This window comes from Eulemur rufifrons, chromosome 1, assembly GCF_041146395.1.
Source record: "Eulemur rufifrons isolate Redbay chromosome 1, OSU_ERuf_1, whole genome shotgun sequence".
NCBI classification, from domain to species: Eukaryota; Metazoa; Chordata; class Mammalia; order Primates; family Lemuridae; genus Eulemur; species Eulemur rufifrons.
In genome coordinates this window covers 34632596-34658773 of record NC_090983.1, presented here as the reverse complement: position 1 = coordinate 34658773, position 26178 = coordinate 34632596, and the positions used below count along the sequence as shown (strand labels likewise).

The following is a 26178-nucleotide window of genomic DNA, read 5'->3' as shown; positions in this document are numbered from 1 at the left end:
AATGAATAGCAGTCCCTAATGAAGGGACTTGAACTTGTAAATGAGAAATCTTCTGGTATGGGAATTCAAGAGTGTCACTAACCCCTGTGTAACCTCAGGCAAGTTATTGCACCTTTCTATTCTGCCATGTCCCCACTAGCAAAAGGCAAACCACACTTACTGCTTGCTGTTGTGATGAAAAGCAAAAAGCCAAAGTAAGTCAATCTCCTCAGAGACGTTCAGTGTGGTATATGACATTCATAGAGTCGGTTTTTGAAAGTCTTAGAAATAATCTCTTTCATTTAATCTATTCACAACATAGAAAAACTTCCTATAGAGTCTATTAAAAATAATAAAGGAAAAAATCTTGACCCTCTCAGGTCATGGAGAATTACTTATTCTAGTCTTGTAGATTAATCTCCAAAAGGACATGGATTTTTGTCTGCTTTGCTCCCTAATATACTCTCAACATCTAGAACAATGCCTGGCGTAGAGTAGGCATTCATTAGCTATTAGATGAATGGATCAATAAAGCTTTAGCCTGAATGTGGAAATGCTTTTTATTTTAGCCATTTTAGTTAGAAATCTTAAAATGTATAGTAACACTTTTCCTTACCATCTTGAGAAGATTATAAAGACCTTAATCACATATTTTGCAGATGGCTAAGAGTCACCATTGTGAACATCCTATATTTTAAAAAGGCTCTCAGTGTCTTTTAAAATACTAAATCACTCCAGAATATTTTATGTAATTTTTCAGCTCCTCTATGGGTTTATCACTTTTCCCACCCTTCCCTTTCTATTAGGTTGTCATTTCTCTTTTCCCTGTTGTAAAGGTACTGCCTGTAATTGGCTGTTTCTAATTTATGGTGCACTTAAAAGCCAATTAGCCACAACTTATCAGCCCTATGTCTAAAGTAAGAGTACAGGGCGCTAAGTGATGGCCTGAGGCTTTCTCCTAAGAATAAAGAATGTGATTTTTAGACTTGGTAAGGCCTATTTTTGGCTGATCATAACTGCGTTTCTAATGCTTCTTGAGTCTCCACCATGTTCTGGATAGTTCAGAGGCCAGAGGGCCAGTTCCAAGACAGTGTACCGAATAAACTCACGCTGAGATGACAGGCCCTGGGGCTAAGAGGTGATCAGTCCACTAGACAGGGTTTCTGAAAATCATGCCCCCTGGGAACTAAGATATCTTAGTTCCATTATAGTTCTATTACAACTAGTAATCTAAGTCAGCAGCTGGCCAGGGCCAGAGTAGGGGTGTCCAAGACAAGGCACCAGGAATGCAGGGAAGGCTGCCAGTCTGTGCCGAGCTTCCGAGGGAGAAAGCTGTTCCAGAGGAGGTGGGGGTCCAGGAGAGGCACCAAGGCAGGAACTGAGAGAGTCATCAGAATCAGGGGCCAGGTAGGAACAACAACTTGGGAACAAAGCCAGAGCCCAGTGCCCAATATGGAACACAAAGAGCCAGACTTGACACAGAATCCCAGGGGTGGGTTGGAGCTCCTTAAATCCTCAGAGCCAGAATGAGCTCTCCAGGGAGGGGCCAAATGTCTCAGATGGTGGCAAGGCTGAGGAACCAGCCCAGGCTTTATGACAGGAAGAGAAGGGCAGAGGGGGCCAACCACCTCCTCCACCATGGCCTAAGGGCATCACAAAAAGACAAGGAAGTGGCCTGTGTGTCTGAAATGCCCGCACGGCTGAGCAGTGAGAGAGCCTTGCCATGGGGTGAGTGCATAGGCGCACCAAGGAGACAACTGGCCAGCCCGGAGGCGCAGTTAAGCGGGATAAGCCAGAAGCTTTCCAGCCAGCCTAGGAGGTCCCTCCATGCCAGGCCTTAGCGTATGTGCCGTGAAAATCTATTCATCTTTTGGAGAAGGGAATAGCAAAGGTGGAAGTAGTGGCTGAGGAAGTTAATCTGGAGGGACAAGCATTTGAGATGAACTGGGGGAGGGAAGTAGAAGGCAAAGAGATCACATAGGTAATCCAGAAACAGTGTGATGAAAGCTCTGACAATTTTCAATTTCAGGTGAGAAAAGAGAGAAACTATCATTTATTGTGGCTTACTGTGAACCAAGCACAATGCTAGTATTTTTCACATTCATTATCTCATTTCTTCCTCACTTTAAGTCTGCAAGAGAAGTATATACTATAGGAAATTAAGGCCCAGAGAGGTGAAAGGAATTGTATGTCGTTACAGGGTGTGGTTGACAGAGGTGGGATTCACTCTGGAATGATCTGATTCCAAAATCCCTACTTGCACCAACTGATACACAGGAGCAGTGATTTTAAGAAAAAAGGTGCGGAGAGGGGAAGGGGGAGGGGGTGAGGAGAGGGGCTGTGTGTTTGCCTGCATCTGTTTACAGGGCCTTGACGAATAGCCTGGACTGAGGCCTTCCCAGTATGCCCTGCCTTCAAACACAGCGGAGATTCCATCAGACCGGAGGATCTTATCCACAGGACACCTCCCTAACATGGGAAAATGGCATTTTTAAATGGTATTTTAAATATTAATAATCTAAATCTACCTATCTAATCTGTGTACTGATTGCCCAGGGGTCCTCAATCAGGACCTAAATTTGAGGAATCTTAGATTAAGACCAGTATGGGAAAGAAATGTGATTCTTAGATAAGTAAGAAATGCATATTAGAAAAAAAAAAAAAATCCAACATGTCCATGAAAACCCATTAAGCTTTGGAGTACTGGTAATGTGCTATTTCTTGATCTGGGTGCCACTTATACAATGTGTTTATGAGGATATATATGTATTATATGTGCTGTCTTCTATATGTATAGTATGCTTCAGTAAAGTTTTTCAACTGCCAGAGCAGAGTAATATTTTATCTCTGCCCTGTTCCAGTGTAAACTGGCCTTTTATAAATAAGCAATAAAGCAGGGAAAGTTTGAATATGGAGATGCGAGCAGTAAGCCTCCTCTCTCCTAATGGAGATGTGCTGAGAAAAGCGCTCTACTCATAACCAGAAGGCTGTTGCCTAGGAAACAGGAGCTGTAACTACTGCAATCACACCTCGGGAGCAAAGCAAAGATGGCCAAGATCTATTTCAATTCTTAGATGCCTCGAGGAACCGCAGATGACTGAAACCATGGAAGATAGCCAATCTGGAGTAATGGAGGAGCACATGCCAGCGTTAGGAAGGCTGCAATTGAGAAAGGAAAAGGCGGGCGGGGGGGGGGGGCGCGGTGTGAGGGGAGAAAGGAAAAGAAAGAATTCAAGTATAACAAGGAAAGACTAATCCAAGAGCTGCATAGCTGAAAAACTATCAGTGTCATTGATCTCAGACATGCCACCCTCTTTAGCTCATTGCCCACTCTACCTGTCACACTGTGCTAGGTGCAGGGAGTACAAAGCTGAATAAGATCAGCTCTTCTGCAGGGAAAGACACACTCAAAGTGGCCCCCTGGAGGTACAAGAACCCTGGAACAAAGTAGGGGAACAAACTAACCTCAGTGTGAAAAAAGGGTACAGGAGGCTTCAGAGAGTAGGTGGCATTTTCAAGCTGGAACTCAAAGAATATGTAGGAGTTCCCCTGGCAGAGAAGGTCAAAGAGGGACATCCCAGACAAAGGGGATGGCAAGCGACAGAGGCATGAAACAACACATTCTGTTCTCAGCAGTGTGGCTACCTGCAATTCTGGGTGGGACGCTTGCATGTCTGAAAGACCCTCCCACACACTGCAAGATACTTGCCATCTCAGATGCCACCCACTAATTGCTGGCAGCATCTCCCAATCATTATGATACCTGAAGTAATGTCCCCCACATTTCCAAATGTCCTCATGGATGGAGGGGATGCAATTGTTCCCAGTTGAGAAACTCAAGAACTTGGGGGGAACAGATGTGTGGCTGGAGCAGGGTTTGGGGGTGGGGGGGCCAGGGGTTGAGGATGAGAATACAGATGAGGCCCAAAGTAAACGGCTCGCATGCCCTGCCAAGAAGTCAGACTCTACACTATACTCGGGGAAGAGAGAACAGATGCTGAAGCAATTATGTAGGAGGCCAAACCAACAAGACTTGGCAAATTATGGGATCTGAGGAGGTGGGGAAGAAGGAAGAATGGAAGCACAAAGAATAACCCCCACAGTTTTAAGCTTGGACAACTGAGTAAACATTAGAGGCACCAACCTATGTGATGAATATAGGAGTAAGAGCAGGAGAGAGGGGGATGGAAAGGGAAGGTAGAAAATGAGTCTGAAGCCCTTAAGGGACATCCAGTGACATTTCTAAGAAATAATAACTAGCAGACTAAATGCAGAGGAGAGACATCTGGGTTGGAGGTAAAAGAAATCTTAGCATTTAGTTGTAAGCAGTGTCCGAGCCATTCCCCAAGGGCTCCCCAGAAAGGCGTTCCCAGACTTGCTAAGCCAGGGAAAGGGGAAACTGGAGATGAGAGAGCTGAGAACCTGGAGCCGGGCATAGCCAGCCGGCCACCAACATGGCAGAAAGCGGACACAGGCAAGCAGGAAGGGAGGAGGTAGAGCCGGCCGACAAGGTGCAGGGGAGCAGAGCAAGTAGGAGTGGCTGAAAGCACATGGTTTGGAACCAGCTACCGCACGCTGGTGTTGACAGCCATCCTTTCTTATGGATCTTGGCACACTTGGAACAGTGGCTTTAGAAAATAATCTTACACCTCAACCCAGGCCATACACATCCATGCACACCAGGGCTGGCTCCATGGGCTATGCGGCTGCAGAGGACGCTGTGCCCAGAAGGGTCCCATTCTTGGTTAAATGCTCTGCTGTTGCCACCTTGAAATTCTCAAGAGTTTTTCAACAAGTATTTTCATTTTCGTTTCGCACTAGATCTCACAAAGTATGAGGCCAGTCCTGACACACACACACACAAATGCACAGCTTTAACAAAAGTTTCATGAAACGATATCTACCCGCTATAATCTGAATGTCTGTGCCCACCCCCACCAAATTCATAGGAAACATTAGTATTAAACATTAAGAGGTGGAGCATTTAGGAGGTGACTAGGTCCTGAGGGAAGAGCCCTCGGGAATGGGATTAGTATCCTTATAAAAGAAGCCTGAGGGAACTTGTCCACCCCTTCCACCACATGAGGACTCGGCAATAAGGCACCAGCTCTGAAGCAGAGAGCAGGCCCTCACCAGACACTGCATCTGCTGGTGCCTTGATCTTGAACTTTCCAGCCTACAGAACTGAGAGCAATACATTTCTGTTGTTTATAAATGATCCAGTCTAAGGTATTTTGTTATAGGAGCCCAAACAGACTAAGATATCACCTTACTACATATGATATAAAATTATATTCTTGGTTCTATTTTATCATAGCCCATTAAATTCACAACCCACTAATGAATTGCAAATGAGAGTTTTAAAATACTCTTACTGCACTCCAGCCTGTGTGACACAGCAAGACCTTGTCTCCAAAAAAAAATGCTCTCTTAGTGAGGTACTGCAGTCTGAATGTTTTTTATGTCCCTCTCAAAACTTTACGTCCCTCCCCCCCCCAAATTCATATGTAGCAGGTCGGGGTCTTTGAGAGGTGATTAAGTCATAAGGGCTCCAACGTCAGGAATGGGACTAGTGCCCTTATAAAAGAGACCCCAGAGAGCTTCCTCGCCACTTCCATCATGTGAGATCACAGCAAGAAGTCTGCAGTCTGCAACTGGAAAAGGGTCCTCACCAGAACCCTACCATGCTGGCCCCCTGACCTTGGAATTCCCAGCCTCCTGAACTGTGAAAAATAAATTTCTATTGTTTATAAGCCACCCAGTTTATGGGTACTTTGTATTATAGTAACAGCCCAAATGGACTGAGACAAAGGGTTAAGCCAAGACAAGTTTATTTTGTTTTGTTTGGAGGGTGGAGCCCTCATGGATGGGACTAGTGCCCTTAAAAATGAGACCCCAGAGAGCTCCCTTCCATCATGTGAGGACACAGGGAAGACAGTCATCTGCCAACCAGGAATCAGGCCCTCACCAGACACCAAATCTGTCAGCACCTTCCAGCAGCCTCCAGAACTGTGAGGAATAAACTCCTGTTGTTGGTGAGCCGCACAGTGTCAGGTGTTCTGTTGTAGCAGGATAGACAAGGGTACTCACACCCACACTAAATGTAAATCACTTCTATCTGAATTATAAATAACCATATATTGAGTTGTAAATGACTAGTTGCCATTAAGTTATATCTTACAGGTATTTGATTAAATATATACTAACTAAGATTTTGCAGTTTTCTTACAGTATTCAAGAAACCAATAAAAACTTTTTTTTTTTTTCTGATTTTAGACATGTTTTTAGGCCTTTGAGAAGCTCGTAGGCCCAAGATCCATGATTCCTAAATATTACCCAGGGCTGCATCCCTCTGGGGCTGAAGGAAAGAAGCACCATAGCGGAAGAGACTGAAGAAAGACAAAGAGGAGCAAGTCAGGACATATAAGAGGAAACAGACTCTGACAGACAAAGGGCTCCTACAAACTGGTCAGGGGAGCATAGTTAACCCAAATTTTTTGTAATGGTAAAGTAAATGAATAAGCAATTCAAGGAACAGAAAGGTGCAAAAGGTCAATGAACATATAAAAAAAGTGTCTGGGAAATATCCATTTCTTGCCTATCAGATTGGCAAAATTTTTAAAGCTTGTTAACACCTAAAGCTAAGGAGGGTGCAGAGAAACAGGGCCTCTGAGACACTGCTGGGTGGGGGGTGCTTTGCTACGACTTTTGCAGACTCCAATAATGAGTGGCCCCAGGACGAGAATCTGACCTCCCTCACCTGGAATGCTCTTACTGCAGGTGTCCAAATGGGTATCCAAAGGGCTGTCTCCTCCTGTCACGTGGTCTCAGCTTAAATTTGCCTCCTTACAGAGGCCTTTCCTCTACTACAGCACATCTTGCTTCATTTTTCTCATAGCCCTTATCTCTAACTGCTATTTCCTATTTTACTTCTTGCTTTATCTGTTTATAGATGACCTCCCACCACTATAGAGTCAACTTCTGGAAAGCTGGGAGCATCTCTCTCTTGTTTGTCTCCCTATCCTCAGCTCTGAGGTACCTGCTGTAGGAGCAGCACCATTTTAATAACAAAAACTGGAAACGAGCTGAATGGCCATCCATAGGGGAAATGATTGAATAAATCCTCATACATCCATGCTGTGGAATATTATGAAGCTATGTATTGACCTGGGGGTAAATGTCCACAATACATTGTTTTATGGACACAGCAATTTATAACATACCCATGTTTAGTCCCATGTTTTCATTGAAAAGGAAGAAAAAGCCGTGTGAGCAAATATCTTTAGGTATGTTCAAATAAGCACAGAGAAAAGTAAGGAAGAAACACATACAACTGTTTATACTGATGAACTCAAAGGTGTGGCAGCCGTGGCAGGGACAGGAGATTTCACTTCTATGGTTAACATACATTTTGTAATTTTTTTTCATTGTTATTTTAAAAGAATTCTGGTCTCAAAAATATTAAACTACTATACTAAGAGCAATGCTTATGTTGTGTGTATTTCATCTGCCGGAGTTAGTAAGCCTCACAATTCTGAAAGTTCCACTGGACTCGCTCGCCTATGCTAGCCTCAGAGCCTCATGGTCATTTCCCATTTGATTTGTTAAAAAGCCAAAATTATTCTAATACACAGTAGCAGAAATGCATTGCCTTTGATTAAAGACAGCAGTTCCCCCTGGGGGACCTAGAAATGGTTTGAAAGGCTTTTCAGTGGGCCACTGTGCATCCAAAATGAAGCTGTCTAGTAAGGAGAGAGGAAGAGGGTGCAGGACTCAGAACAGGCCAGCTCCTGGCAGCACGAGCTGCCCGGGTGTGTGTCAGATTCCCGCGCAGCTGCGGCTGGCTGGTTTGCCCACAAACATCCGTTGGCTGGAGCTTGTGAGATGATGTCTTGAAGGTCCAAGGCACTCTTTGCAAAGGGCCCTAAGTCCAATGTCCTTGTCTGTGTTAGAAACAACCAATAAAGGAAAATCTTATCATAAACAAGCAGTCCTCAGGCACATCAAGGATTTTAAAAATTAATTCCTTAAGCTGATCGAGTGATAGAAGGTGTGAATAAAAGGACTCAGATATTTCCACCTCATGCTAATCTACCTTTAAGCCATTCAACCAAGCACATACACACACAAAAAACCAGAATGAATGAGACAGGCTTTAGCAGCTCAGTTGCCCCACTGTAGCATGGAGCACACACCTCACACCAACCAAATACCTGTGAATGAATGAATGAGAATCATCAAGCTCATGTGGGCACCTGAAATTTGAAAGGCCTGAGTTCGTGTCCTCACTGAGACACTAGTTAGGTATGTAAACAGGGGAGGTTAGTGAAAATTCTCTAAGCCTCAGTTTCCTCATCTACAAAATGGGAATGATAACTGCACCTATTTCCCAGGGTTGCTGTCAGGCGCAAGTGAGGATGTATCTGAAAGCCTGTGGTAGACGGCAGTGAACCGCCCAGATCTCCCTTCAACTAAGGACTGGCTGCCCAGCTGTGGGGAGCGTGGGCGAGCACACTGCCTCCAGCTGCCAGCTCCTTCAGCGCCTGCCTCAGCTGCAGAGAGCCGCCTCGCCTGAGAGCACACCATTCCTGCCCTGCCTGTGACAACCTGCGCCTGGTGCCTGAGAGGCAGGCATGCAAAGGCCCAGCCATTCTAGCCCATGACTGCAAACACTCGCTCCAGGGCTTCCTGCCAGGTTGGCTGACGCCTTTTCACCTTCTTCCTCTGCCCAATCCTGCTTCCTCCCTTCCTGGGTGTTGGTCCCTAATGAGCATCTTGTGCCTCAAATTCCATCTCAGCATCTGCTTCTAGAGAACCTAACCTGCAACAAAGCCCTTTTCAGTTTATAGTACCCCAGGGTTTCTATAATGTGACAAAGAACAAAAGCCAATTCTGGTTTAGGGGAAAAAAATGACACTCAAACTCCTTTTAGCATGTGTGCCATTTATCTCAAGTACTCAAAGTCTGATAGTTTATTCTTTTACTTATTTACCAAATATGTACAGAACACCTGTGTTGGGGCAACCTGTGGGGGCTCTGTGTGATCACTGGCACATGGGTCTTTCTCCACAGCAGTGGTTCTCAGCGGGGTGGCACTGCCCCAGGGGCTTCGGAACTGGCTACGGGGCTTGTGGTTGTTACGATGATTGCAGGGCTCCACCGGCATTTGGGGAGGGGGGTGTAGGATTGCTAGAGTCCTAAGATGCTCCAGAAAATTCCTCTTGATGATAGGTTGTCCCACATCCCACAGGACTTTCATAGAAGAGAAAAAAAGGTTTATATAATTATCTGAGTCTAGATCTTAACTCTGCATTTCATAAAAATATTCTCTTTGGTTTTAAATATACTCAATTTTCTAGGAATTTGATTACACTATAAATCAAGGGAAGGATGTACTGTATTTTTTTTTCAGAACTTTACTCTTTCAAAGAGTTTTTTTACCATCTCCAAAAATCATGACTCTTGCAGCAATGTCATTCATGATTAATGAGTCATCTCTATAACACACCTATATTGGTCTACAATTATACTTGTCATATTCTTAGCGACATACAAGAAAAGACTTATTTAGCCCTTACATTCTAAGGTTATATATAAGAGTACTAATATAAAATTGATACTTTTCAGTGAGTATTTCTTAAATCCAAACTAAGTTATTACAAGAGCAAAAATATAACTATTTCATTATGTCTTCAATACAGCTGTGCACATATTGAAATAAGTGCTATTATAAATTATTTCCATGTTATTTTTCCTTTATATTACAGTTAGAGTTTTATGGGCCTTTTTTTAAATATTGTATGTGAGTTCTATTATCTATGAGTTTCATTTCAGGAAGAGGATGTTACAAAATATATTAAAGAGGATGTTGGGTTTGATAGGTTTGGAAACCACTGCCTTACAGAACTGATTCTAACACTAGGAGGGTCTGAGGCCCACCCACAGCAGAAACACCTGTGGCATCCATGGAAAAGCCAGATTCCCAGGTTCCAACCAGACTCACAAGGATGTCCTCTGGGGCTAGAATTCAGGACTCTATTTTTTTCAAAGCTTCCCAGGTGATTCTGATGCCCATCCAGGCTTGGTACCCACAGGTATGCAGGAGACAGGGTGCCCCAAGCCATTCCTGAGACTGGAAGAGCTCACAGTCTAAAAGGGGAAAGTAAATGGCACATAATTGTTAAAAGCCAGAAAGAGATGCCACCAAAAACTATCTCTTTGAGATTCAGGAAAGGGAGAAGCTGGCCCAGAGGAGGTGCCTTGCAGAGGGTTCATTGGAATGAAAATCCGGAAAACAACGAGAGCAAAAGCCTCAATCTGGAGAGCATTACTGCAGAAGCCTTTACGTATATTATCTCCATCAAAACTCACTCTGGGATAAATACTATTCCTGCCCAGGTCATTCAGAAGAAGATAGTGAGGCCTAAAGAATCCAAGTAACTTTACTCAAGTTTTCAAAGTCAGGTCCTCAGTCCCAGAGGACAGGTTTTAACCATCCAGCTAACACTCAGAACTTGGACCAGAGGAAAGGGGGAGGTGGGGAGAGGGGTATGGGAGAGGTTCCAAGGAATTTCAAGAAGTATGATTTCAACCCAAAGCTTCGCTCCCATCTTGCTATTAATGTCACCAGCATTCAGGATGACAACATGAAATCATCAGGATTGTGAGGGATTCTGAGCAGATATCATTCACATATGGCTGCAAAGACTGTAGGATGAGAACGGGCATTCAGGACTCACTGATGCTAATGAGCCACGAATTATACAAAGTCACTTAACTGAGATAACAGCAAAATGGAAGGAGGCTCAGAATTAGGAGCTCTCTGGTTCCTTCCACAGCTCTAGCGACAGAATGAGGCAGTTTCCGCTTAATCAATTCCCACCTAATCAGAGAGCCATCTTAACACAGTGTCTCCCAGGGCAGCAAATTAGCCTAATAGTGAGTGACTACAGCAATCAGGACAGTATTGGCAGGGAGGGTGGGGATGGAAATATGCTGGGAAGAAAAGCAATTGGCAAGTGTTAAGGGGTTAAGTGATGTTTAACTAGCTGTTAAATTGCAAAGTGCTAAGCTTCTGTGTTCTAATACAGAAACAGTCAACAATGAGTAGAAATGAAGATGAAATGCATCATATTCTGTTTTTATTGTGCATCCTGAATGTACATTCAGGTAGATACACAACTTATTTTTATCCCCATAAAGGGAAAGATGGAGGCTCCTTATCCCTATGTCATAGGCCATGTGGCCCCAGCTGTTATTAGACAAAAAAAAAAACCCTCTGCCCACCTTCTCCTCCCCTCCATTCTTTTCTCTTCTCTCAGTTTGACGTGTAGGTCACCAGCAAGCAAGTGCCTCAAATCTCCAGGGCAGAGACCTTTGGCCCTGGAAACATTTGGAGCAGAAACAGGTGGTGTGGCCTGGAGCAAAGAGTCAAGAGAAGAAAATACCAAAAACTGAAAGAAGGATCCCTGCACATGGAATTCCTATTTGCATTTCGCGTAGTCAGCAGTTCTCCAGTTTTTCCACATCCCTTCAAAGGTTAGGTTCCCATATCATGTGTTGTGAGTAGGTCAGACTAAGAGGGTTTTTCTTTTATTATGCTTTCAGGCTGGATAATATTTCATAACCACATGATTACAGGGCTGGGCTTAGCAGTGCTGTATTTAAGAGTCGATCACATATCCATCACTCAGCCTACATTTCAAAGACTGCTGAAATATTGCCCCTGAGGATTTAAGAGAAGCTGGTGATAGAACGTTTCCCTCTCCTAACTAACAACACGGTGAGCGTCGGTTCCTAACAATGCCAGGAGCCCACCTGTGCACAATAAAAAGTCATCTCTAACTGGAAGATGGCCTAAGAAACAGTATGGCAAAGTCCAGGCAGGAAATAAACCATTGATTCTCTACATCATGGTTAGACTACTTGTCCTAAAACACTACTTTGCACACATCACAACCCCTGATCAAAAGCCTTCCTTGGGTCCCCGTGGTCACAAGATGACCCCCAAGCTCCTGAGCGGGTTTTCGGGTGCTGTCCATTCTCCCCCTCCCATCTGCCACTTGCCTGCATGAACCCTCCGCTCCGGCCAGGCCGCTCGCCTCACTGTTCCTGGAAACGCCCTTCGGGGCTTCCTTTTTCTCCGTTCCTTTGCTGACCTCCGCCCCCAAATGCCCTCTTCCCAGTTTGTGCTACCATGAGGCATTTAAGACCAGCTCAAACCCCACGTCCTCCAGAAAGCCGCCGCTTTTCCGGAAACTGCCTGCCCAGGAGCTCTCTCCCCTGATTCCACGGGAGTCCTCAGCTGGCACCGTCCACAGACCGCCCTGCGTTGTGCTTTATTTATTTCCATATCCCCCCGACAGCCGCCAGTTGGATTGTGACACTCCTGGGCACAATGTCTTGTCCTGGCTTCCCAGTGTCCCACTGTTCACCTCACACAGTGAACGTTTATAAAGCTTTGTTGCCATCATTTTTCAGCCATCATCACTGTAAGAATTTGGTCCTCCCTAGTACTTAGGGTTTATGAGACGCTTCTGTCTTTAAACCACCTTATTTCTCTTTCTTTCTGTCCAATCATTGCCCTCTCTTTGAGCCCAGGCATGTGACAGGACTGCCAACTCACTCTGTCCCTAGGGCTGTCGAATACACTTAATGAGTGTTTAACAGAGAAATCCTAAGAGGTGATAGCTAGGTCAAAAAAATCACCTTGGGTCCCACGGGGCCACGTGCAGTCTGCAGACAGGAAACAGGCAACAGGAGAAAGAGATCCGCACAAAGAAGGCAGCGGCCATGGCCCCTCTCCACTGAAGTCAGCGATCCCTACCAGAAACTAAAGAGCAAGCATCTGGAGAGAACATGCGCAAATACCGCTGAGATCAGGAAACTGTGCATGTAACAAAAGCACAAAGGGTTTGTGAAAGGCAGTTTCACTCCCCCACCCCCAAATCACCAAAAGTGCAACGAGAAAAATCGTGGCGTTTTCGCTCAGCACATCTGTTTTCAGTTACCTGTGCTGGAACCACCAACTTAACAGAAACACAGAGATCTCGAGCTGACTCTGGTTTAAGATTTGTCAGGACAAATTATGTGGAGATAGAGGGGCGGAGTGTGTAGCCCTTGAGCAACTGCTGGATGACAGTCTTGTCTCGATAAGCCTCACCGATGACACTGTGGTGCACTAGGAATGGTACTACTGAACTTGACTGCTGAAAAAGTAAAAACTTTTGGCTGGGCATGGTGGCGCATCCCTGTAATCCCAGCATTTTGGGGGGCCAAGACAGAAGGATCACTTGAGGCCCAGAGTTCAAGACCAGCCTGGGCAACATAGAAAGACCTTGTTTCCACACACAGAAAAAAAAAAATTTTAATTGTTTTAAGTAAAAGCTAGCAAGGGATATCATTACCACTTGACAAACCCAGCTACACATGTTGGCCCATCACTAACGAACAGATTAATTTTACCAACTGAAGCCACGTGTTACCAATGAATTCCTAACATAGTCTTTTCCCCCAACCTTACTCTATCTCACTGCTATTAATATCTACCTAAACCTCTCCTGCTAAGATTTTGTTTTTCTTTATTTTAAAAAACAGTATTTCACTACTAGAATGCTTTTTACGTTAAATTCTTAAGCCCTGGTACTCTTTGCAACATTGTCTCTCTAGACTTATAATGTAGGGTGGCATAAGAACAACAACAACAACAACAAAAAGCATGCAGAAGATGCAATACGCCTCATAAAAATATTTCTAACAATGATGTTCCCAGCCAGGCATGGTGGCTCATGCCTATAACAACAGCACTTTGGGTGGCTGAGGCAGGAGGATAGCTTGAGCCCAGGAGTTTGATACCAGCCTAGGCAACAGAGCAAGACCCCATCTCTACAAAAAAAAAAATTTTTTTAATTTTTTAAAAATTAGCCTGGCATAGTGGCACATGCCTGTAGTCCCAGCTACTTGGGTGACTGAGGCAGGAGGATCGCTTGAGCCCAGAAGTTCGAGGTGGCAGTGAGCAGTGATCACACCCCTGTGTTCCAGCCTGGGTGACAGAGTGAGACCTCATCTCTAAAATAATAATAATGCTCCCTATATTTCAATGATTGGGGATCAGCACACCGTAGATAGATGCTGCAAAAGGGGAAAAGAGAGAGGAATTAATAGTGTTTACTCTTCTATACAACCCCTCTCTATCTGGTATCTGGTGTGTAGTTAAATAATAAAATACTGATATCATTGAGCAACTCTTTTTTTTTTGTTTGTTTTTATTTATTTATTTATTTTTTTCATCATGTAGGTATATATCCCTCCCTTCCCCACCCCCCGAGCAACTCTTTAAAACAGTGCAATATTAGAAAACCCTCCATACCAAAATCCAAACCCCTCCCTTATCAGACATTGTCCTGACCTACTCAAGCCTAATGTGGTCCCCAAGCTTTACTTACCCCTTTTTGCTCCTTTATTGTTGCAAACATGGTTGCAAGAGGGAAAATGTGCATGACGGGAGGTTGCTCGGTAGGTTCAATGTGCATCACGCCGGTGACGGATGCACTGAAAGCCCTGACTTCACCACAGTGCAACGTATTAATGGAGCAAAATTGCACTTGTACCCCAAGAATACATGCAAATAAAAAATAAGTTTAAAAAAAGAGGGAAAATGTAATTTTTAAAATTCACTTTAGTAACAGGGATCCCAATGATTACTACATTAAAGTTTTGTAAAAAACTATCACCTTAAGGCCGGGCGCGGTGGCTCACGCCTGTAATCCTAGCACTCTGGGAGGCCGAGGTGGGCGGATCGTTTGAGCTCAGGAGTTCGAGACCAGCCTGAGCAAGAGCGAGACCCCATCTCTACTAAAAATAGAAAGAAATTATATGGACAGCTAAAAATATATATAGAAAAAAAAAAAAATTAGCCGGGCATGGTGGTGCATGCCTGTAGTCCCAGCTACTCGGGAGGCTGAGACAGGAGGATCGCTTGAGCTCAGGAGTTTGAGGTTGCTGTGAGCTAGGCTGATGCCACGGCACTCACTCTAGCCTGGGCAACAGAGTGAGACTCTGTCTCAAAAAAAAAAAAAAAACAAAAAAAAACTATCACCTTAAATTATCAAAATATGTATTTATTTGCTCATTATTGTTATTCAGGTACTTGATTTGTCACACTTGCAACAGTTGTGCTTCTATTAAGAATATAATTATTTTGTAAGAAAACATTAAAATATTTACTATAATTAAAGTCATTTCATGCTAGCAATTATTTATTAATCTTTTACTTGAATTGCTTTATATAGAAACATGGAGATTAATACTGAAATTTCAGTAGAATGAGTATTAAAAGATGTATCCAGAGGCTCTGCCCAGGGACTGGCATAAAGTTTTACAGGACTCAATAAATATTTATTGGTCAAAAAATGAATTGCATTCCATTTTGTTTGCCCCTAGAGGATTTCATCATAATGGCTGTTTAAAATTTAATAGGCCTCACTATAATAAATTTTAACCAATACAGTATGGTGTCACTTGTCCTGTGTTGGACAAGGGTAACAAATCCCAAGACAGTGGTCATCAACTTCTCTCACCGGTCTCCATGTGCTGGCAAGAGAAACTAACCTTTCCTGTGGGTTGGGGAGAATCTAAGTGAAACTTAGAAGCTTACACAAAAATACACTTCTAGAAAAGCATTCCTATGATGTTTTCTTCTCTTCTGAAATAATTATTTTTAAAAAGTTTCCAAACAGATATAAAATACCACCAGCTAACTTGCCAAGTAATAATCTAGAAGATGTTATATTTTTAATTCATAAAAGCAGAGTCCTGTGGTATATTCTCCACCTACCAAAGTAGGTAGTCCCTTCCCTGACCATCCCTCCGGCTTCTCCTCTCACTTGGAGTACTCACCTACTTCCACAGTTTTAACCACCATCTATACCAGCCATTGTTCAATCCCTTTCAAATAGTTCATATTCACCTCCGCCAAATATCGAAAAGGTAAAAAGTTGGGCTGGCTCAATTCTTTTCCACCCAACCTTCTAAAATTCCTAACAACATGCGTCTTCTTTGTTTCACCTCTCAACATCCCAGGGTGGCCCTCAGGCCTGCCATAGACTCCCAGGTCCTCACTATGACACATCAGAACTACTCCAACAGCCCCAGCAGGAACTCTCTAAACTGTGCCAGACTCATCCTCAATCACTTAAACACACACTGCTGCCCACCTCACCCCAGCCTGTTATATAAACTTCTCAGAACAGCATCCTACATGCACAAACATCCTCAGCCACTGCTCCTCACCAGACCTTTCAATCTTCTTTCCCCAAAGCCTCCAAGTAAGCAGACTTAGTTGGAAAACAACAAACTTAGTTGGGAGATATTGCAGTTACCATATTTATACCAGAATCATCTCACATGGTTTTAGACTGAATGCTGATTTCACTCACATTAGCATCTACCAACAAGCCTCATAATATGAAAAGTTCACTGTAGATTTAAATGAGATTTAAACTTCCCTTCCACTGCTGGGAAGAAAATGAGGGAAAGTTATCAACAAGAAAGTAGCAGTTTTAAATTACTAGGTGGCTTTTAGGGTAATATATCATACACATTTTCAATTCTAAGGAAAAAACTTTGCCTGTATTCCTTTAATAGAGGAAATCTAGTCAAACTATACTCTATTACATTATCTGCCAAAATACAGTTAGCAAGTTAACAACATCATTTCCTCATTTTCCAAACACATCTGCTGATAGATTCAAGAGGTACTTTACTCCCCATTGCTGGTGCTGGAAATTACCAGGCTCAGAAAAAGAAATGTGGTGTAAATTACCTGGAAGTGATGCCTTATACAAGGGCTGACAATGGTTTTCCAGTTTTAGTTAAGCTAAATGACTCCCATTTTGCCAAAAAGAAAATGAATAGCAAGTTGGACAACTATCTTCCAAAAAGGTCCAGGACGTTGTCTTTTTGCCAGATTGAGGGGTATGAGGAAGCTAAAGCCTGTTAGGGGGGAAAATCCTTTCAAAGAATTTACAGTATTGAAATGTCTACATTTTTTCTAGAAAATAAAGCATCAGACATCCTATGAACAGGCATGTAACATGTTCATTTGATATACAATCATCTCCCAAAGTACTTCCAAAGAGGGACAGACATCTACACCTAACAACATAAATAGATTAAACTCACTGTAGTGAAATCATTTGCAAAAAACATTGAAGAACTGCACAAGGAAAATGAGGGTCACTCAGGCCTCTGGCAGGATAACAGGATTTCTCTGGGTTTTCCTTGAATTTTGGTTCCAGAGGTTTCAACTATCATCCTTCAGGACATGCAGGACTAGGTCCAAGCTGCCTCACCATGAAAATCAAACAACGGAGGTCTTTTGCCAATTCTTAGAAGGAAAAAAATATATATGTGTGTGACATATACTCTTCTTTAAGTTTACCCTTCCATTAATTTCTCCAAACCTTAGTGCCTACCACCATATGGCCAAATAAGAACTTAAGGCAACATACAGTCAAAAATTACACACACACACAAATACACACATACATATATATAAATACCATATATAGTGTATTTAAATAAAATTCTAGAAATATGATTCCACAAAAAATTTTTAAATGTTACTTTACATTTTACAATATGAAGACCTTCACTACTTACAATAGAAATACATTTCCTGCTAGTAAAGTAAGGCCACTTCCATATGACAGAAACAGTGATATCCTAATTTTGTGGCACTGTGAGCAATATGAACCTCAAAGGCTCCTTAAGGGCTTCACCCTCTGAGCAAATTGGAGTATCACCCACTAGTCTCTAGTCAAATCTCTTGGCCCACCTACAACACATTCTGCAGGAAGTGATGAAGCTACGAGGCCCATGGCCCTGGTGAGCCACATTGCAAAATGCCCATCAATGAGTTCCACAAACCCTCCCACTGCAGGAACATGGCTGGGGCCATGGCAGCCAAGAGTTAGTCAATGGAACATGTCAGATGCCATAAAAAGCAACCTGTGGCACCCAGCTCCCACCTGCTCCCCTTCTGGGTTCTAATTCATACACGGCAGCCCGCCTGTGATGGAGCAACTGGAGGAAACAGGTTCCAAGTGTGGGAGGCCATGGGTTAAAAAGCAACTTGCCAAACTATGGGAAACATTCTAGTTGATGTTGAAGCTTTAATGCTTGGCTCTAATAGGGTAATGACTCTCACTATTTTCTCATAAACATGGTAAGTAGATTTTTACTTTCTCAAGAAGCTAAATCCTTTTGTGGCTTTATGACTTACTTCTATAACCAAGAGCCTCTTAAGCTATTAACAGCCAAGTGTCACAGCCCTAAAGACTTGGCCTGTTTGTTAGTCTCAGGCATGACCCCTGTCACAAGTTTTTGCAAATTCAACCTTGGTTGAACAGATTACAGAAAAACAAAATGGAAAGAGCACACAAACCCCGCTGTGGCTGACACAGAACAGAGCTTAAAGAGATCAATAAAATGATACAGTATCAGTTCTGAAAAAAAAGAACAGATTTCAGTGTGGTAACCTCTGGGAATCCTCTGACAAAATCAAGCCTTCCAGTTTTATCACCAAGTGCCAGTGGTAGTAATTCAACCATCCCTTCCATCTCCCACACAAAATGCCTGAGCCCCAGAGATAACTCTGGGTGAGTTTGATAGTAGTACCACCCAATATATAAAGTAAAGACACAAGCTGGCCAGTTTGGCACAAGGAAGAAAGCACTTCCACTGACCATTGCAGTTAGTTGGCCAATGTAGTCATCTGCTGCTCTACAAGGGTCCTCCATGACACTACGAAGGCACGTTATCTTTTCCAAACATCTTTTCCCTCAATGGATTCCAGTCCCACCTTGCAAGAAAATTTAGCATATTTCTATTTAATATTAGTTGTCTCAATTTGAAAGTAATATGATTTTATTTAATCCAAAGATCTCCCTAAATGCTATCAAAATAGCAAACAAAATTGGCTTTAAAATTCTTTAAGGAGTACCTAAGGACAGAAAGAATTTCTACTTCCACCACTTTGATTTTTTTTTTTTAATGCTTCTCTTTACTTCTCCCAGGAATACTAACTTAATTTTTTAAGTGCAAAATGCTTTTTTGCTTATGAAACTGAACAAGTTGGTTTCTAATCAAACTGTTGAAAAATATGTAACTTTGGTGAGTATGAAAAGACCACAGAATGGAAAATCTCTAAGACCCCTTAAAGTTTTGAAATTCTTTTATCCTCTCATATCCCATTTAAAAAGAATCTATCCAATTATATGACATTCTGCAAAACACAAATCTATGGAGACAGATAAAGGATCCGTGGTTGCCAGGGGTTAGGAAGGGATGAGTAGGCAGAGCATAGAGGATTTTCAGGGCAGTGAAAATACTTTGTATGATACTACAATGGTGGATACATGTCATTAGACATTTGTCAAAACCCACAAAATATACAACACCAAGAGTGAACCCTACTGTAAACTATGGTCTTTGGGTGATCGTGATGTGTCAATGTGGGTTCATCAATTGTAACAAATGCACCACTCTGGTGGGGATGTTGATAGTGGGGGAGGCTGTGCTGGAAACGAACAGGAGGTATATGAGAACTCTCTGTACTTTCTGTTCAATTTTGCTATGTAGCTAAAATTGCTCTAAAAAATAAAGTCTATTTTTTAAAAATTTGTACCTTCTAGATGTCCTAAATAAAATAATGGTATTGATATATATCCTTCAAATGAAAAAAAAAAATGGGTAAAATAGTTAAGGAAGAGGTTAATTCTCCTGCAGCCAGAAAAGGAAAAGTGTGAGAACAAGCTGCTGTGCTGCAGAGCCTGCCTTGTAACTCACAGCAGGCTTGGCAGACAGGCTGTGTGTTCTGTTTGGTCTAGAGATGAGCAGGAGAGGAATCAACAACAGTAGTCATCAGACATCAGTGTTCTCTTTGAAGAACCATTTTAATGCTATTAAGCCCTACACAAAAAAGCCAGACAAATCTATCCAACATATACATACAACCGTACCTCGTTGTGAATTTTATATCTAGATATTTTACCCCAGTTTTCTGTAAAATAACTGTGGTATATAATATCTATTTTCAATTTAGGGTATCAGGGGACTTGTTAGCTAATTCAGGAATCAACAAACCAAAGCAGCTGTCAGATGTACTCCCTCAAACTCAAAAATTTGGCATTTGCCCAAAAATCAATTATGGATATAGGACCTGTGCCTTTAAATATGAGAAATTACCTTTCTAATGCCATTGTATTCTAATCACATTTTAAAATCTAATGAGAAACACCATGACTTACATCCTGCTATTATTCAATCAGCTGCAGAGAGAAGAACATAAGGAGGTGCACACAGAGACATCATTCCACACATCCAAGAGGGATTCTCTGTGAGCATCAAATAAACTTGCAAATGTTGGAGAGAGAAGTTTCCCAAACCTTCACACATACAACACTGACTTTCATCAAGTATCTACTCACTGGAATTGTCCTACAGAAACACAGAGATCATGAAAGAAATGTTATTTGGGTATATTAAAATATTTTTAAGTGAGAACATGCATAAAGACAGATTACATTTTCTCTCTACCTTACCTTCAAAAGTTAGTTTTACCATCTATTAGCCTGTTTTTTCCAAATTGCAAGTACAGGCTTTCAAAAGTGAGATATATTGTCTATGAGAGTTGTCTAATGTGTCTGTCGTTCACACGAGGTGACCTGGTGACCCATACCTGGACAACTGATGGGACTCTGAGGGACATGGAAATGGAGGCCACCCCCCATGGTGACATCAGCTCTTCCTGGGTTCCCATGCTGGGGGCTTTGTACCCTTGGAGCACAAGAAGACTTTCTAAGGGGTTTGCGAGCACAGGTTATTTAGTGGGAGTCCCACTCCAGCTCCTCAGCTTCCATATGTACACTTCTGAAACGCACCTGCCTGTGGTTGGGGGGTCACAGTGCTGCTTTTTACACACTTTCCTCATCGTCATCTTCCTTCTCACACTGGAAAGGCAGACACACCGCTTACCCATTCTGATTCTGACTAAGGGAACTGCCCCCCAAGGTGTGAAAGGTCCCGATGCCAGAGAAAGGATTGATTCGGAGACTCAAAGTCAGGAGCACTTCCTTTGCCTAAAACCCCCTGTGTCATTCCAGCAATAAGCTATGTTCTCCACAAATACATGAACTAATTTTTTTAAAAAAGAAAGAACACCCCATCAAGAAATCAAGAAATGCATTTCAAATAAAAATGCTTTCCTTTGCATATTTTATTAATAATTTATCAAATTTTATAATATAATTATGGTTTGATGAATTCTTAATCATTATAAAGATAAACTCAATCTAGAAATTTATTTAACTCTTAGCACCTTAGGATCATATGTTTATTGCAAAGTATCACAGAATAATCTGGTTTTTTTTTAATATTACATTTTTAAATATTAAATATTACAATTTGGATAAAAGTCTGCATAAGAAAGTAGAGTGAAGGCATAAGTTCAAGGAGAAAAGTTGTAAAATTTCCAACTATCAAAGAAGTGCTTGTTCGTGTATTTTTTAAGTGATGATGGGGCACATCAAATCACAATAGTGGGCCAAGAGCGGTGGCTCATGCCTGTAATCCTAGCACTCTGGGAGGCTGAGGCGAGAGGATTGCTTGAGCTCAGGAGTTCGAGGTCAGCCTGAGCAAGAGTGAGACCCTGTCTCTACCAAAAATAGAAAAATTATCAGGGCATGGTGACATGTGCCTGTAGTCAGGAGGCTGATGCAAGAAGATTACTTGAGCCCAGGAGTTTGAGGTTACAGTGAGCTATGATGATGCCACTACACTCTACCCCAGGTGACAAAGCAAGACTCTGTCTCCAAGAAAAAAAAAAAAAAACCACAATAGTGTTTAAATTCCATTCAATACATTTTAAACATCGATATAATGTTTTCATTTTAAAAGTCAATATTCACATTATGTCTGGAATTATATCCTTTGTATCTTTCTAACTTTATTATGAAAAACTTCAGATATCAACCTAAAAAATGTACAAGGGGATACACAGTTTTCAAAAGTCTTTTGGAGGTGGGGGTTGGGGTAAAACATGTTGCAGTGAGCTGCTGGTGAGCATTCAATGGCCAGCGCTGCCTCCTTTGGCGGCCCTACTAAGCTAGATACAGCCACGTTAACAGCGACTTCCTGTGCAAGTCTTTAAAGAGCTGTCCCAGTTAAGGCCCGTCTAAAATCCTCAGAATATAAAAAATGATGAGCAAAACATTTCTTCCTGTACTATTTCCTTGACTGGGCGGGGGTGGGGTTGGAGGGGAGGCTGTTCCAGATCTGTTCATGTCATGACACACTAAGCCATCAACCACAAATTCTGGATTATACAAGTTAACAAGGCACCAAGATAAAAAAAAAAAAAACACCAAAAACATTTCACAATATTTTCTACCACCAATCCTTTTACTAGGGCTATTTACCTGATGACAAATTAATCACTTCCTATCCTTCCTCTCTTCATAGTAATGATCCCAGGAGGAAGAAAAGAAGGTAAATAAAGGAACTGAGAAAAATGATGGAGAAGGGGAAAACAGAGCCACAGAGACTGCCACTAGATGGTCCATTCATTCAACAGGTACTGCTGATCTACTACCGGGTTAGCCAGAGCCCAGTATGCTGAAAAGTGGGGGTGCAAACAACTTCCCCCAGAAGTGAAGAGCAAATGAATGGCTTAGCTCCAACCTTTCCAAGTCACACACTCATCAAGAGGCTAAAAAGGGACTGAAACCAGAAGTGAGAGGCTCAGTGAAGAAACCCTCCCCCATCCTTATAAGAAGGAAAATGAAAGTGCTCATTAAACACATCTGCATTTAGATGCATCTAAAGATCAGGCAGTTCTGTGACAAATATTCCCTTCAGATGGCCAGTTCCAGATACTTCTCATGAAATTCTAAAAAGAAAGAAAGAAGACAAAGCACATTATGGAGGTATTTGGGGAGTGAGGGCGTGGGAAAGCCTTAGTATTTCAGACTATTACCAGTTACAAGTGTTTTCAAAGAAGAATGAAGTGCCAAAGTCTTGTGTGTATCACAAAGATCTTCACCCAAAGGGGAACAATGAGGCAATATCCTTTTGGCCTTGTACACAATGGGCTCCCTCTTCTAGACCAACTTAGAAGTGGGTGATACATTCTAATCTGGATAATGCAGATGATATGACACTAGAACCACATAATAATTACCCAGGCGGCAGCCTTCAGTCTTCTATCACAGGGTGTTTATACAGTGTTGCAGGCTGTACCCTAAATATAACAGTAGAAACGACACGTGATTTCATAAGTGCTGCTTAAGAACAGGACAGGCAAATGAAATGCACCTCAAACTGAGCCAGAAAAAACAAGAGCTCTCTCTACCTCCACTAAGAATCAGCAAGCTAAGTAATGACTGCTGGCCTCAGTTTTTCCCTATGGAAAACGGGGCTCTAGTTTGCCTCCTGTCTCTTCCAGACAATTTATAATATTGTTCAGAAAATGTTGGAGGTCCCCAGAGAGCTTAGGTACTGAATCATTCTCAATGTTTTCTAAAGTTATACATTCATTTCTTTATAAATCTTCTTTATAAGCAAGTATCTTCAGTCTTAATTCTTTCTCTCTGAAGGATCAGAAGAGAAAAATGAAGGTAACTTTTAGATGAAGGATAACATGTTGATTAACCTTCATTCTGGCCTCACTAACCAGTTCAAGGTGCATATCTTCTTCCAAGATCAAAGGGAACTCTGGGCCTAGAAGGAGTTTTATAATAACTCAAATGACCCTGGAAGTGCAAGAGCAGGAGACAGATTCTATTTATAATTATAATGAAATGAACATTGGAAACCATACACACACACACACACACACACACAAACTTATAACTCACAGAAATTATAAATTACCAGATTTAGCTTCAGAGAGAAACTTCTAGAATAATGAGAAACATTAGACAAATAGACAGTATTAATAGTTATTTTTTAATTTGACAATTTCCATTTGTAATAACTGTACCTTTAAAATGTGTTTGCTTAAAATTGGTTTTCTGTAAAATTAAAACCATTTCCATCCCCATATTAATCTAGGGTCTTTACATGGGGAATAGAAAATATTAAGATTTTTGTTTTATTCTCAAATATAAGAAGAAATATTCTTCCATAGTTTGAGATATTCAAAAAAAAAAAAAAAGAAGAAAAAGAAGAAGAAAAAGCTCCTCCCCACATGTCGGATCTTTGAGTGCATCAAAAGTACGTATCAACTGTTTCTGAGTCCACATCTGGTGTCTAAAAATCCAATTTAAAAGGCAAGTGACTTAAAATATAACCATATGGTTTCCTTCTCTACAGTGATTCCTAGAGGGAGGAAAAAAGTCTAAGCACAAACAATTGTTTTAAAGAGGATTTTTTTTTTTAATTAAAAACATACCAAAAAAGCTAACTAAGCTTCTACTTTCTCCTGGAGAAAATAATAAAAGCAAGAATTCCCATCTTAATCTAATTAAATCTAGATCAAAGTGCACCTCAGGTAATGCTAAGACTCTAAGAGTGTAGCATTCAATTTCTGAAGAGTATGATCCCAAGTCTGCCCTTGGGTTAGAGCAGAGATTGGCAAATTTTTTCTATAAAGGGCCAGAGAGTAAATATTTTCAGCTTTGCTGACCCTACAGTCCCCGCCGCAACTACTCCACTCTGCTGTTGTGGCAGCCACATAAACAAATGAGAAAGGCTGTGTTCCACTACAATGTATTTATGGACAAAGAAATTTGAATTTTACTTAATTTTTATTGTTCCAAAATACTATTTTTTGATCCTTTTCAACCATTTAATAATGCAAAAACTATTCTTAGCTCACAGGCCATTTAAAAGCAGATGGCAGGCCTGATTTGGCCCGTGGATAGTAGCCTGCCAAGCCCTGGGTTAGAGCTATGGAAGGCTGGAGCAGCTGCAAGATAATCTAAACCAACATCCTCATTTCTTAGAGGAAACTGAGGCTCAGAGAGGTGGAATGACTGGCCAGGGTCTCACAGCCAATTTGTAGCAGGAATGGAGTTAAGAAAAATACTATTCAGTTTCTAGAAAGGCTGATTGAAAAAGTAAAGGAGTGATGATGAAATTTTCCTCTTGAGTTCAACTCACCAGGACAGGCGATGGGGTCCTTAGAACCAGAGATGTCACATGAACCTAGTTACTAGTTCTAGGAGCTCCCAATACCTGCGAACCCACTGTGTAAAATAATTTATTATCTGCTGATCATCACACTCACTCTGAAGGTTCTGTGTCAGCCAGAACCCACGAGCCTGATTCTTTCCAGCCTTCTGAGCTACATACACAACTATGTTCATTTCTTTTGCAGCTTAAGTAATAATCTCCACTTTGGTGTTCCAATCCTAGAACTCCAAGAAGTAAGTATCAATGTGGCTGAAGAGCAATGATCAATGTTAATTATTTCAAAGAGCAGAGTACAGCAGGTGATGACCAATTTAGCTTCAAGTTCAAGAGTATCTCTAACACTCATTTCAGAAACTAACATAGTCAACCTCCTTCCCACCCCTAATTCCTTCTCTCTCTTTTTAAATGTTTTTCTCCGGCCATTTTTCTTTCTTTATTCTACCTTTTTTTGGTATCGATTCTCATTTTCACTTTCCTGTGACCCTTTTTATTTTGCCCTATACCTCAGCTGAGTATAACCTCTGACTGAAATGCATTTTTAGAATTAAAATACATGCACATATCCAATGACATTTAATTTACCTGTTCTTTAAATAGCATTCTGTAGTATTAAAAGAAAAGAAAACAAATTAAAGTAACTTTTTACACTGTATTCTTCATCTAACTTTTTTAATTATATTTTTTCAGACAAGTTTATGGTTTTCTACCCTGTTATATATTCACTCAAGATTTAAAATTTTACAGTAATGTTTTTCAGACATTCTGCAATGATGATTTTTTATGAAGATTGCTCTATCCACAATTTTGTTTTTACACACTTCCTCAAAAAGACAATTTTATACTTCTGTGAAGAGGAAGTAGCATTCTTATAAGTAATTTTCAGAGTTTTTTTTCAACAACTTAGATCAAGAACTGCAAACTCCTCAGAATCTTTTCAACACATTTAATCCTCCTAGATCTACCAAAACATAAGATTCTTCAAATAAACTAAGTCAATTAATTTGA

At 41.5% G+C, this 26178-nt stretch overlaps 1 protein-coding gene across 1 annotated transcript in view; it reads right to left on the bottom strand.

The window, feature by feature from the left end:
- Positions 1-26178, bottom strand: part of ANKRD44 (ankyrin repeat domain 44) — a 277984-nt gene that overhangs the window by 240438 nt on the left and 11368 nt on the right. The window lies entirely within an intron of this gene.